The 14,280-nt window shown below is 39.6% G+C and overlaps 1 protein-coding gene across 3 annotated transcripts in view; it reads right to left on the minus strand.

Annotated features, from left to right (window-relative positions):
* PLA2G4A (phospholipase A2 group IVA) overlaps positions 1 to 13,608 on the minus strand; it is a 153,444-nt gene extending 139,836 nt beyond the window's left edge. The window contains exons 1-2 of one of the 3 annotated variants that reach the window (XM_008696933.2): positions 13,506 to 13,608; positions 13,341 to 13,422 (exon numbers count right to left, since the gene is read on the minus strand). The gene's annotated coding sequence lies outside the window, so the exon portion shown is untranslated. Of the gene's footprint in view, positions 1 to 13,340 lie in introns of all 3 variants that reach the window. The other 2 variants (XM_040636272.1, XM_040636274.1) reach the window with 2 other exon arrangements.
* Positions 13,609 to 14,280: the final 672 nt, after the last annotated feature.

The following is a 14,280-nucleotide window of genomic DNA, read 5'->3' on the forward strand; positions in this document are numbered from 1 at the left end:
CAGTTCTAGAGGCTGGAAGTCTAAGACAGATGTATTGGCAGGTTTGCTTTTTTCTGAGGCCTCTCTCATTGGCTTACCAATGGCCACCTTCTCCCTGTGTCCTCACACAATTTTTCCTCTGTGCCCAAACGTCCCTGGCGTCTCTGTGTGTGTCCAAATCTCTTCTTCTCATAAGGAACGCAGTCAGATTGGATTAAGAGCCATCCTAAGGGCATCATTTTAGCTTTATCGCCTCTTTAATGGCCCTATTTCTGAATGAGACGCATTCTGAGATATGGAGGTTAGAGCTTCAACATTATCAATGCAGGGGGAGCACAACTCTGTCTAAAACACACCAATGACATTGGGATGCCTGGGTGGCTCATTTGGTTAAGCATCTGCCTTTGGCTCAGGTCATGATTCCAGGGACCTGGGATCGAGTCCCCCATGGGGCTCCCTGCTCAATGGGGAACCTGCTTCTCCCTCTGCCTGCTACTCCCCCTGCTTGTGCTCTCTGTTTCTCTCTCTGACAAATAAATAAATAAAATCTTAAAAAAAATAAAACACACCGATAATCTAAACATAGCAGTTAAATAAAGAGGCACACGATTGTTAACGGGCAAAAGTGGTGCTTGAGGAGGAAGGGACACAGCCAGCCAGAGAGGTCAGATGTGATAGGAAGTGCACCTAGAGTTGTGGATGTGAGAAAGAGGAAAGACCAGCATCTTTTAGATGGACCAGCCTCCCTCATCTGGTCATTTAAGAAGAGCACGCGTGCGCGTGCCGACACACACTAACTGAAACACAATACGTAACAGCGTGTTCTACCCCTTCACAATTGGGAAGTGCTAATCCAGGTGAACCTGTCTATTTTAAGGGCTAGGAAACTGGCTGGCCCAGTTTCACACGCTGCATTACAAACAAAGCAAGAATGTCTCTTCACCCCTGAGCCAGTTATTTACTTTTCTTTCCTTGACGATCTGATTTGCCATTATTTTCTATTGTTTCACCTCTTGATGGCCAAAACCAGGCCACCATTCTCACCATATTTTAAGTTCACAAAACTGGAAGAAATATTCATAACCCCCATGCAGGCAGAACTTCCATGTGCAAATATATAAGCTGAGGCCTAAAGAGGTAAACAAACCTAGTGCAGGGCCTGGGCAGACAGCTCCAAAATGTGCTGCCCTGGCATGTTGATTAGTTTAAATAAAAGTTACTTAAGAAACAGCCAAGCAAAAAGAACACGCTGATGCCCACATCCCACCCTCCCGTTCCCACCTTTGTCTCCAGAAAGCAGGAAATAAATCTCCCATGTGAAAAGTACCCTCCCTGTACCAGGAGGTAAAGAGACATCCTCATCACCAAAGATAGGGAATTCAAAGCTGGAAAGGCTGTATGAACAATCCTTGTTACTGGTACTAACTTAGTACCCCAGCCCAAATTAGTTTAGGAGTCCTTACTAACTGAAGCACCTAAAAGAAGTTTCTTTGTCCTGTCAATTCCTTACAGACTTATTGTCTCTATCTAAAAAGTATAAAAACTGGCTGTCTTGGTCATTTCTTTAGGTGTTGCTTCTATGCACACATAGTCAAACTTGGGTTTTTCCTCCTGTTAATCTGCCTCATGCCAATTTAATTCTTAGACCAGCTGGAGGAACTTTGAAGGGTAGAAAGAAATTTTTCCTCTCTTACACTAGTCAAGTTCACCCAGCAGGATAAAGAGATGAGCACCGCCCTTCAGTCTCAACCAGGTACTCTTTATACCCTACCACACTTCTTCCTCTCCCCTGCCCCTCACACACTCAGGCTAAAAAGGAAATACAGCCAAAATAAAAAGGATATATATTTTTTATATTATATATACACACATTTTATATTATATATTAATGAAAAATCAAATTGATGTTTGGTCAAATAAAACTTTAAAAGAGTCATTTTCATCTTTTACACTTTCCTAGATTTGAATTATAGTTATAAGATATTTACTTGCAAATACTAGATACACTGTTTTAAAAATTCCTCTTCCCACATAGGTGTTTATGGAATAATACCACATTGACAAGTGTTAACTATATTATGTTCATTTTCAGAAAATGTAGAAAAATGTTCTATCTTTTACTTAAAAGAAATGGGTAACAATGATGCACTTGGTGTTACCACTTTTTTTTAACATTTAATTTATTTATTTGAGAGACAGAGAGAGCATGAGCAGGGAGGTGGGGTTGAGGGAGAGGGAGAAGCAGACTCCCCACTGAGTAGGGAGCAGGACATGAGACTCCATCCCAGGCCCCTGTGATCATGACCTGAGCCGAAGGCATATACTTAGCCCACTGAGCCACCCAGGCGCCTTTACCACTTTTAAATATACCTAATGATGTGACACAAAACGCTAGAAAAAAAGAGAGTGTTTTGAGAAGCATATTTACTTGTACAGCTTTCTCTCTCCAGACCAGACAGTTTGCAAAAATGCCCCCCCCCCCGGGAGTATCTGTGTTTTGTTGAGGGTTCCACTCCCTCCTTAATTGCTGCCTTTTTTCATGACGTACTCAAGATTGCCACAGGAGGGAAAGCTATATCTTTTCTTCTAAAGGAAACCGGCCAGGGAAAACCCCCAGGAAAATCGTCATAATGACTTAAACATTTCATGAGAACGATTTTATTACTGAATGAAGTTATCAACATTTTGGGTTTGTTTTACTTTTCAGCTAACCCAATAACTATTTCAGGAAGCTAGTGAGGTTGACCTTGCAGTTAAAATACAGATGCTGACTATGATTTTAAAGCGGAAAAAGACGACAAATAAATACAGCAGGATGGTGGAAGATCAGAGGCGCTGTACCCCCGCCCCCCCCAGGCATTACTGGGAAGTTAAAATCACTAAACTGGCGATGAACATTCTACATGTCCTGGATTCTGTTACACACAATAGGAGTTCAAATTCACTGTTCTTTTCTCAGGTGGTAAGAAGCTTTAGAAATGTGCTTCCGGATACCGTGAATGGCAATTCACTTTGGAAATAAACAGGAAACCCAGTTGTTTACAGGAGTAAGAGCTGTGTAAATGTGCACTTGAAAGGAATATCCTCAGGAGGTCTTCATCTTTTTTATGCCCTGGACCACTCTGGCGGTCTGGGAAAGCCGAGGGACCCCTTGATACAGTATGACATCATAAAACTCATGAAATAAAAACACTGGATTACAAAGAAAACCAATTATATTGAAATACATGGAGCTCGTGCTGTCTAGTAGACCCTTTATACAGTATTTTACGTATGCTTTAGAGCCTTGCAGCACACTCTCCTCCCACATCTGCAGAGTGTATCTATACAGTTTTAAAGTTCAATATAAAATTTTTGAAGACAGAAGAACTAACAGCACAATAAAGGGTAAAATGACACAAAACTAAGTTCTTTTTTGTACTATCTACCTCTGCTACCACCATAATAAACGTGTAATTCTAACATGAACATTTAGATGTTACATATAATAAACACAGGTTGGAATAAATTAGAAACACTGTCATTTGCTTCCAAATATGAAATTAACATTTTTCAACCTTTGATCAACAAGCTGGAGAACAGTACCAAGGACATTAATAAACTATAAGAATGTCTCCGTTGTGTTCTGCTGGAGACATAAAATGCCCCAGTGGGTTTGTAAAAATAGGACATTAACGAAAACAGTACTAGACTCTCCCCTTAGTTTGCAGATGTCCCTTCATTTTGGACAGGAAGAAGATAGATAACTATATCTAAGCCATAGTTCAAGAGATAAGGGCAGAATCAGGAATAAAGTACTGAATAACTTTCCAATTCATGGCATGTCTCACTGAGATAGGAGGAAAGGAGGATAGGGAAGAACCTTGAGTGTCCCGCAGTGCATTTGGGAAAGGTTGGAGCCAGAAGCAAACGTAAGTGCATTTGGCCACAAGGAGCTTCCCCTCCTCACCGTACTGCCCTGCTTGACCCACACAGACTCATTGCTTCCATTCATGAAGTGCCTGACCCCCCTAATGTGAAGAGGATTTACAAGGTGACTCAGTGGCTCAGTCGTTTAAGCATCTGCCTTCCACTTAGGTCATGATCCCAGGGTCCTGGGGTGGAGTCCTACATCGGGCTCCCTGCTTAGCAGGAAGTCTGCTTCTCCTTCTCCCTCTGCCCCTCCTCTCCCTTGCTTGTGCTCTCTCTCAAATAAATATTTTTTTTTAAAGAGGATTTATGAAAAATAATGAATCAAAAAAGAACAAGATTTTCTTTTACACTCTGAAGAAGTGTAAGAGTCAATAACTCAATATTATTTTCATTCCTGAAAAAAACATTTTGATTATAGTAACCAGCTGTTCTCCAAAGCTCTAAGGATTGAAAAAGAAAAGGAAATGACTTTTAGTTGCAAAATGAAGGGTTTATGTCAGGTTGAAGAAAGAACATCCCAATAGCGAGCCTGTAAAAGAAAAACGTTCTTTTCTGATGGTCGATTACTATTATGTTTTAGCCATCTTTATACTATGGAGCTATAATGGTTCTAATCCTATCAAGCATTATCTTGAGGGAGCACTGATGGCTTCCAGGAGCCTGGAGAAGTAAGCAAACAGTGAGGAAAGCAGAGGGGGTTATATAAGGCAGACACAGGACTTAGCTAGGCACCCCACAAACGCAGGCACACTAACTGTTAATCCAAATTTAAAATGACAACAACAATTCTAGCAACTAGGACAAGAAGAAAAACAAACCCAGCGTGATGGCTCCTGGAGCAGGTTCCAGCAACTGGTACAGTATGAATTCAACAGGAGCGAAAGCAGTAGGACTCAATCCGGGCCGACTACATGCTGGAAATCAAGCCAACTTGTAACCACTCCCTGCTCGTTCATAATGACCTTAGATAGAAGCTCATGAATCTCTATGCATTTTTGTTCTAGGTGCTTTGCCTCTGTTTCCTGTGTTTGCTCAGGGTATTGGTTGTTCATCTTAAGCATTTCCAGATTTGCTCGCTTGCTCGCTTGCTTTCAAAACTCCCACTCTAGAAGAACTCAGCCACTCTCGCTCCTCTGAGTTTGCTCCTAGAATTTAGCTGGAGAGCAACCACGGAGCCTGGCAGACTGGTTTTATTTTCGGTTCATGTTCTCAAGACTCAGAGACGCCCTGGATGGGACACAGCATCTTTCTCAGTTTCTCTGTGAATTTCCATTCCCATTCCAGAAAATGGTTTTCTTCTCCGCTCATCTCTCACCATCTCTCACCATCCCCCACCCCCTTCCTGAGCAGGTGACCTCATCTCCTTCACTGAGAAAACAGCCCCAGAGGGAAATTTCTTATCTTCCCACCACCAAATCAGCAAACTCCCTGTACTTTTGGGTTCTCCTCCTGTCACAAAGGAGGCAATTCCTCTTCCTATTAGAGACCTGTCCCTGCCCATGTGGCTCTTTTGGACACAAAATTCCTCTCTCTTCTCCAAGTACCTGATAGTCGTGCCTTTCTTTTCTGCACGAAAGAACTTCTCGATGACCTGACTGGCGAGCCTGTCAGAGTCCCTCTGCTCCATATTCCTTTCCCTCCATGCCTCCATGTTTCGAGTTTACCGACAGATCTCTCTGGGGGTCCGTTGCTCACTCTGTATGCACGTCCCCAGAGTCCTCACCTCCCATCCACCTGCCACCTGCTTCCGCTTCCTTCACGCTCTGTCCCCCGCCCTCCACTGAAACCGCTCCTCATCAAGATCACTAATGACCTCTGAGTTTTCAGACAAAGTCACTTTTCTCTCCTCGGTTTGCCTGGAACCACTCTCCCTCCTCTGCACCCATGACATTGCCCTAATCCCTGGTTTTCCATCCAGCTCCCTCGGTGGCGCTTTTGCAGGCTCGGGGTACAAAGGCCCTTCCCGGAGCATCCCCCCCTCCGCCCCCCAGCCTGAGCCACACCCAGCTCACTCCAGTCACCTCCCAGCTCCGCTCACGGTTCATCTCAGCCAAGCCTTTGCATCCTTCCCCTCCCCAGGTTATTCCCAACTGTTGAAACCGGGTAGCTTCCTTTATTATCTGTTTATTGTTTGCTTGATTATTGCCTCTCTCCTCCCCGAGGGAATGAACCATCCCTGCTTTATTCACCCAGGTATGCCCTAAAGGTCACACAGCGCCTAGCAAATCGTCAGTATGAATGAAACTTCCTGAATTGGTGAAGGAATAAATGCACCTAGCCCAGTGAGTAACAATTCCTGGTTGATATGAGCATCTGGATTTTTTTTTAAACCCAACGGGTAAAATTCTTAAGTGAAAGAGCACAGATTTTCTAAACTGTTTCCTTTAATCCCTGTTCTTTTTCTAAGTATTAAAAAGATACATTTTTCCTACTACGTTCCTAGGCACGTTATATACTATATTAATAAAAAGCTGGAAAGTATTTTTTCCTCACACAAAATTGTAATTTACACGAGTGTTCTTTTCACTCTGCCAATAGTTCATTAGGTGTTGTTACTCAACCAAACCAATCTGTCCCTCTAAAACATAATTTAAACCCTAAGAATTTTTGCAAAAACTGAAGGAGTCTCACAAAATGGATTTTTTTTGTTTCTTTTCAAAAGCAGGGGCATCATTGATGAGGATAAGGAAAAAATCCCATGTAACTATTGTGAACTTCTATGTATTTTAAATATAAATCCTCATATTTATATTTGGGTGGTCATCACCTCAAAACAAACAAACAAACAAAACAAAACAAAACCGAAAACAAAAAAACCAAAAGCAAAAAAAAACCCAACCCAAGTAGGGGCACCTGGGTGGCTCAGTCAGTTAAGCCTCCGACTCTGACTCTTCATTTCAGCTGAGGTCATGATATCAGGGTCATGGGATTGAGCCCTGTGTCCGGCTCTGCACACAGTCAGCTTGGGATCGATCTCCGCCCCTCCCCCTGCTCACACACACACTCTCTAAATAAATAAATAAATAAATAAATAAATAAATAAATAAATAAATAAATAAATAAAAATCTTAAAAAAAAAGTATCAAGTAGTAGATTATAAGTAACCATCTTAAGAGAGTCCAATTAAGTTTTTAACTAACCGAGAAACCTCTTTAAATTAGAATTTTTACTATGTGGAATCTTCCTGAAGTATGTTACTAGCATCTTCTTCTAAGGATCAAGGACCTAACAATACTTTGAAGTCATTACCTGAACATGAATTCCCATTATATATTGAAAGTAGTAATTTAGAAGACTGTGCCATGAACTACGGAAATACTATAGTGTTATGTCTGTAAGATCTAAGTTCGTGGCATCAAATTTTAAATTCATCTGCCTTTTCTTCATGACGGTTGAATGGAAAGGAATTCAATACGTGTTTGAGGGTTGTGGTATATATGACAAGGGGCTGATGGGTATTAAGAAATCTTAATTACAGGTGCAGACGTCTACAGAGCATGCCCTTTAGGCACTTTTCTCCAAATTGCTTTTCTATAAATTCTTACAAAATTGCTATAAATTACTTTTCTCAATACTTTCATAATATTCAACCAAATACATGTAAAATGTCTACAAAATGGATTACTCTTTTGTTTCAAGAAATTAAAAATGAGAACCTGAAGAAAACGAAAGATACCATTAATCTATCTGCCTCCAGCCTATCCCAGGCAGACATGATCTCTTCTGTAATTAGGATCCAGAAGTCAGCAAGAATACCTCCTTCCATAAGGGGTCTACCATCCCAGTTTATTGTCTCTGTACTGCACTCAACCTGCTCATTGTGTTAAAGCTGGGGGCATTCAAGTGTGGAGCAAATTGGAAGTGTATCAATTTACTGACTGAAATGCAGAAGCTATAATCCAAGGTCACAGTGACCATTTTGATACAAACACTTTAGGCCAACTTCCAGGATTAATAAGAACGAAAAAGAGCAATAGGCTCCGTAGGTTATACTTAGAATATTCTAAAAGAACGCTCCACTACCAAATGGAAGTAAAACCTTTGGTAAAATTAGTATCTATATAACTCATAATATGTCTATTTTATATTTTTGGCTAAAACTTCATACTCTTTTATTTTCTTGAAGTGACGTATATCCATATAAAATGCTACGTAGTTCCAAGACAAGAAATTCTAAATCATACACTACTTTTCCAGACATTTTTTAAATGTTTGTGCAACTTCCTCTATTATGTTAATCAGTAGCCCAGTTATGAGAGCAGAACAATTGAATTAATATGGAATAGGGATGTGTATTTTCTGGTTCTTCCCCTATAACTTTTCTGATGTTAATAAAAATCAGAATAAGCGGACAGCCTTAATAGCATGCATCAACACTGAAAATACAACTCAATCAGTTAATCACTGGAAGCATACAAAATGCATGAGAACGGAAATTGTTTAAGACTTGGACATTAAACAGACCTTTTCACTTTTCAATATCTCCCTTTTCACCTCTGTAAAATATAAATACCTGGTCTGCTAACTTACATGGTTATTGTGGGAATGAAGTTCTTAAGCAACCTCTTTATAAACCACAAAACACTATGAAAAGGAAAGGTATTTTGGGGGGCACCTGGGTTGTTCAGTCAGTTAGGCATCTGCCTTCGGCTCAGGTCATGATCCCAGGGTCCTGGGATGGAGCCCCTTTTCGGGCTCCTTGCTCAGTGAGGAGCCTTTTTCTCCCTCTGCCTCTGTCCCTCCTCCTGCTCGTGCTCGCTTGGTCTCTCTCTCTCAAATAGATAGATAGATGATAGATAGATAGATAAATAGATAAAATCAGAAAGAAAGAAAGAAAGAAAGAAAGAAAGAAAGAAAGAAAGAAAGAAAGAAAAATTAATTTTTGGCCTGCTGTTATGTTTTCCAACTGAGTAATCAAAAAACAAATTGTAAATTAAATAGTAAAATCAAATCCTAAGCCAGACAAGCTAAGTCATATATATGTGAGTTTCATGTGTTATAAGATCATGAAATTACCCATATGATGGATATTTGCTTTCTAATTCAAAACCTCCTGTTACCTAAAATGCCTNNNTTTCCCTACACACTCCAGAAGTCAAGAAATGGGGAAGAAGATTAAGGAAGGGGATCAGGTCTTCACTACTGCATGCGCTGAGAAGAGAATAAACACAAAAACTGGGTCCAGCCTCTCCTCTCTAACGCAGGGCTGTCAAACGCGGATAAGAATCACTTACCAGCTTGCTGAGTTTTCTCTCAAGTCATTTGAATTCATTAAATAAGTCATTAGACTGGTAGTGCAGCCTTCCAAATCTGCTTAATGTGAGCCCTCAATTATTTCAGCTTATTTTATATTTGTACAAAGGGGAGATAAACTGTATTTTCAAAGAATGTTGTAAGGGCGGACTAAGCATCTCTTTTTTTCTCAGGCAGGTGAAGGTATCAAAAGATCAGAACAGGATCTGCTCTATTTTCTGTCTTCTTCAGAAAGGGCTCCAGAACCAACAAACCTTTGGGTTCCCCCACCTGTCACTGCCCTACTTGTCAAGGAGTAGGAGATGAAGAGACGCTGATAATTAAATGCATTTCCTCTGAGGCAGTTCTTGACAAAAACGGACATTATTTTTCTTACAAAACCTTTATGAGGAATCATGTAACCCTTAGTCCTATCTGTCTTCTCTACATGTCACCAGTCTGGATGTTCCTGGGACTATGGGACCTTCTCCAAGGGTTTCGGCCCTCTTCTCTGAACCCTCTTCAGTGTCTCTGATTTTGTAGACTGTGACAGTCTATGAGAACAAAAATGACTTGCTGTAATTTTTCTATGCATCTCACCCAGTTTTAAAGAACAGGTTTCGGGCAAAATAAGAATAATCTTCCAAAATTGAGAAAAGCAGTATCTATAGAATTTTTACTTCCAGTTGAACATTTAGCCTTTGATGGTAAGACCCCAAGCACTTCAAAATTATTGAGGACCTTAAAGGGACTTGGATTATGTGTTATTTATACTGATATATACCATATTAGAAATTAAATCTGAAAAATAAAATATTTAAAAATCACATCGAAAGAGGCAATTCATAAACATAGACACATGAGTGGCCACTATAAAATTGCCCAACCTTATTTCCAAAAAAAGTGTAAATTTAAACAAGATACCATTTTATACAACAATTGACTAAGTTTCTGGATCTGTTGCTGTTTGTCCTGTTTGAGTGATTACACAGTGTTAGCGGAGGGAAATTCTACTCTCCTCTACGGCTTATAAATGGATACAATTTTTCTCAAGAGCAAAATGGCAAAAATAATTCCATGACATTCTGTTAAATGTTTTTGAGAACCCTCCAAATACTCAATTATTATTATTATTACTCCTATTTTACAGTTGAGAGAAGAATGTTTTGATAAACAACTGGCTTATGATCTCACAACTTTTAAGTAGTGGAGCTTTTATTAAAGCCTGGGCAGACTTAAGCATCCATACAAAGGAAGTACAAACCCTTATAGAAAGGGTCCTAGCTTGAAACATTATTTATAATAGAAAACTAACCCACCTAAATATCCAACAGTTTATAACCAGCCAATATAACATTTCCACAGACTACAAATCACATCATTATGGGAACCAACTTGCTCACGGATAGACTGCCATTACTTGCACTATACCTGACACAGAGTAGGGACTCAATAATATTTGTCTCAGATATGAATGAATACAAAATTATACACGAGTATAAAAAATCATGTTTTAACAGAAAATTTCATGACTGAGGAGTAAGCATGTTATAAAATAGCAAAGAATAGTGTGTTAAACTAATGAAAACAAGGAAGCCATTAGACAAGGTGACTCAGTGGCCTATGTAAGCAAACCAAAATCTAAGCCGGTCTGAAAACTAAACTTACAAAATTGAAATGTAAGGACAGCCAATCATAGACAGCCAACTAGGCTTTAAACTATAGACAATAATTTCGTTATGTCGACTCCATTCTTTCTTTACAAAAGTCTCTCCTTGGAGATCCTTCCGGGGAAGCGCTTCTATCCACTTCCGTTTGGCTCTGTCCCATTCCAATCGAGTTTTATTCAAATAAACTCTTAAAATTTTTGATATGCCTCAGTTTACCTTTTAACGAATGTAATCACAGTTTTGTAATATCTACATGTGATACGTGTATGTATAGAAAAATGTCTAGAAATATAAACAGATGTATATACGTGAAATTGTGTCTCTTTGTCTCTGTACTGATGCATAATAGTTACTCAATAAATATTTGTTGACTGACTGAATGAATGAATGACATTTTAAAAACAGTTATCCCTTGAGGGGATTACAGGTCATTTTTTCCCTTCTTCCTTTGCGATTTTCTATATCTAAGGTAATTTAAACAGTGAGCAGGAATTATCTTTGTAATAACAAGAATATTATAAAACAATCCTGCTGGGAAATATTATCAGGAATTTTGTAATAAAAGCAGGAAATACAGACATCCCCTAATCCAATAAAATATAACTTGTATCTTATTTTCCTATTTGTTTTACTTACTGCATTCAGCAATAAAAAATATCAGATGTTACAGAAAAAGGCAAGCTTAATATTGTGCAGTTAGTTATTATAGGGGTTGAGTCAAGAATCTAGGTCACTTGGTTTTCAGGCAAGTAGTTTTTTCCATTACACCAAATTGCTTAGAGTTCCAGAAAACTAACGAATAAATGACAGTATGGGCACTGCAATATTCACTGTTCAACAGTTCTTATAAGCAAAATGATTTGCTCATTACTTGATATTAGCGGAAAACTCCCAAGTTCTAAAAAGTACGACATGTTGGTGTGACATGAATTGTTTCGGAGGGTTTGTGATCTTCCTAATGGTGTTTCCAAATTCGTGCCCGTTGGAGCAGTATGCATGAATTATTCTGCGGAGGGGTTGATATTTTTCATAAGATTTGTGAAAGGGTTTGTGATTTAAGAAAAAGTTGAGAATAACTAAAGCTATGAAGTCTGCAAGCAAGAGGAGGGAAACAAACTGAAGGTAAGTAAAAGGCTTACAGAGGAAAGGGAACCACAGCTAACTCTGTCTTCCTCTTTTTTATTCCTGGAACATATGTTTTAATATGCAAATGATTTGGTTTCATGATTTTGCTTTCTAAGTAGTGACACCAGGAAAGATACTGATGGGTTAAAAACACAGGCCAAATTATCTCTACAGAATGAACTTTATCAGGTCCCAGGAAATTTTTTTAGTAATTTTCCTTTTCCTAATTAAACACAAATGCAAAATGCAAATGCAACAATACGTCCAAAGTACGCATCTTTTTAACATTGAAAGTCACTACCGGGATATTTTGCATTCATGTTTAACAAGTAGAAAAAGGAAAATTAGTAATTATGTGTCTCAGTTTCTTGTCTCATGAAGTGTGCTACCCTTTCAGGAAGTTTGTAAAGCTGCTTTGAACAAATGCAGAATACACACTTCTCTGTCCATTTCACAATTATTGCTTAATTTAAAATTTAACTCTTCCTCGGCTCAATGAAAGAAGAAAATACTCCTTTCTTATCCCAACATCAGACTTGACTGTCAAGGTCTAGGGACCTCTGGAATAAAATTTAAAAATTCTTAACAGGGTTTGTTTCACTACTATTCCCCGCATATAATCTCTTAGGCTACAATTCCAAATTTCTGCAACAAACAGAAACAGAAAACACAAATTCTCCTTGAAGTCAAAGGTTATATATGCAAATATCATACCCACCCAAATGAGATGTCTCTAGTAAACTCTTCAACCACCTTAGCTGAATAAATGCTCCCATCCTCAACCATTGTGAAGAGCATTTCTTGTTCTAATTTTTGAGATGAAAATCATTCTTTTTAAAGCTACCATGAATATAAGTCTAGGAGCTTTAGATACGTGAAGCCACTCATTTCAAATCCAAATGCCCTTTGAAACTTCTTTTACTAAAACGAAATGACCAAAATAGCATCCACACTCAAAACTTCACTTTATTACTTGCTCATATCTTTCTTAGCATCTAGTTTTGAGCTCTGTTCTCCCAGCACGTCAAATAAACTTAGGGCAGGGCGAATCAGCATACCAGTACAATTCTCTTTTCACTATTGTCTTTCTTTTCGCCCAACACCGCAGCATATGAAAAACCCAGGAATGCTTTGCATAAGTAATCCTAATGCTTTTTTTTTTTTTTTTAATTAAAACGTTGCCGAGCCCACAAACTCCATCGCTAACGAGGCTCTGGGACTGTCACACAGCACGCTGCTCAAGTCTGGGATGGGTCACCGCGGGGCGGCATCACGTGGAGCTCTAACAGGAGCCACCTCACAGGAACGCTCGCTTTCTTTCGGGGCTCTAAGTAAGAGAAACACCTGATCGCCCCACTCCCCTGCACCTTCAGACCCCGGAAAGCAAGCTGCATTTGTTAGAAAGAAATTAAATTCCCTGACCTGTGTCTCGTTTCCAAAAGGCAGAGGAGACGCAGACTTGGTCAAGCGGAGAGAATCCCAGGTTTGCCTCCGTCCTCTCTCCCTGCCAAGGAAGATACAAACTTAAAAGCTCAGGAGGATGAGGGGAGGGGAGGGGAGCGGGGCAAGAGTAAATATCTTGCTTACTGTGCCCAGAGTTACATGAGATTCGTCTGGCTGCTTTTTGCCTCTAGCTTTCTGTCAGGATCCTTTTTTCAGCCCGGACTACACAGAAGTTCAAGTCTAATCCTTGGTAGGAGGGGCTAAAATGTGGGCTGGTTTCCTTTAGACTTCGCAGCTGTTTTTAAGGTGGAATGAAAGAGGAAGGGAGGGAACCAGTGTTCTCGAAGAAGCGGGTATCTTAAACGTAAATGTTTACTTATCAGTCTGAAGTCACAAAACGTGCGTAAAATAATCTGGAAATTAACCGGGGTAAATCACATGGATGCTCCTGGGTGTGTCCGCGCGTTTGTGTGTGGAAGCACGTCTTGCCCTTAAGCAGTCACTGCTTCCTCTCCGCCCCACCCCCCCGCCAAACAAGTAAGAACAAAATTGAAAAGATGAATAACCTAGAGCATTTTTGCAGTCTTTAAAAAAGCAAAGTTTATAACAAACCCAAAATATCAGATGTGTACATTCTGAAGATGAACGATATAAGAGCACATCAAAAAATCTAATCTATTCAAATATTTCCTCCCCCAAACTCGAAACACCTGCTAACCCAGTGTTTGTAAATTTAAGACTAAAGACATACCAAAGGCCGTAATGCATATTTAGAGGTAAGGAGGGAAAGAGCAAATCACGTTGAATTACAAATTGGCAATACGAATTCAAATACCCCATATCATTGTAATAAAGAAGGTGTGCTGTTTAAATTTATCCAAATGCCACAAGAATGGACCAGTGTTTTTAAAGATTGACG

This window comes from Ursus maritimus, unplaced genomic scaffold (assembly GCF_017311325.1).
Source record: "Ursus maritimus isolate PB19 unplaced genomic scaffold, ASM1731132v1 scaffold_2, whole genome shotgun sequence".
NCBI lineage: Eukaryota > Metazoa > Chordata > Mammalia > Carnivora > Ursidae > Ursus > Ursus maritimus.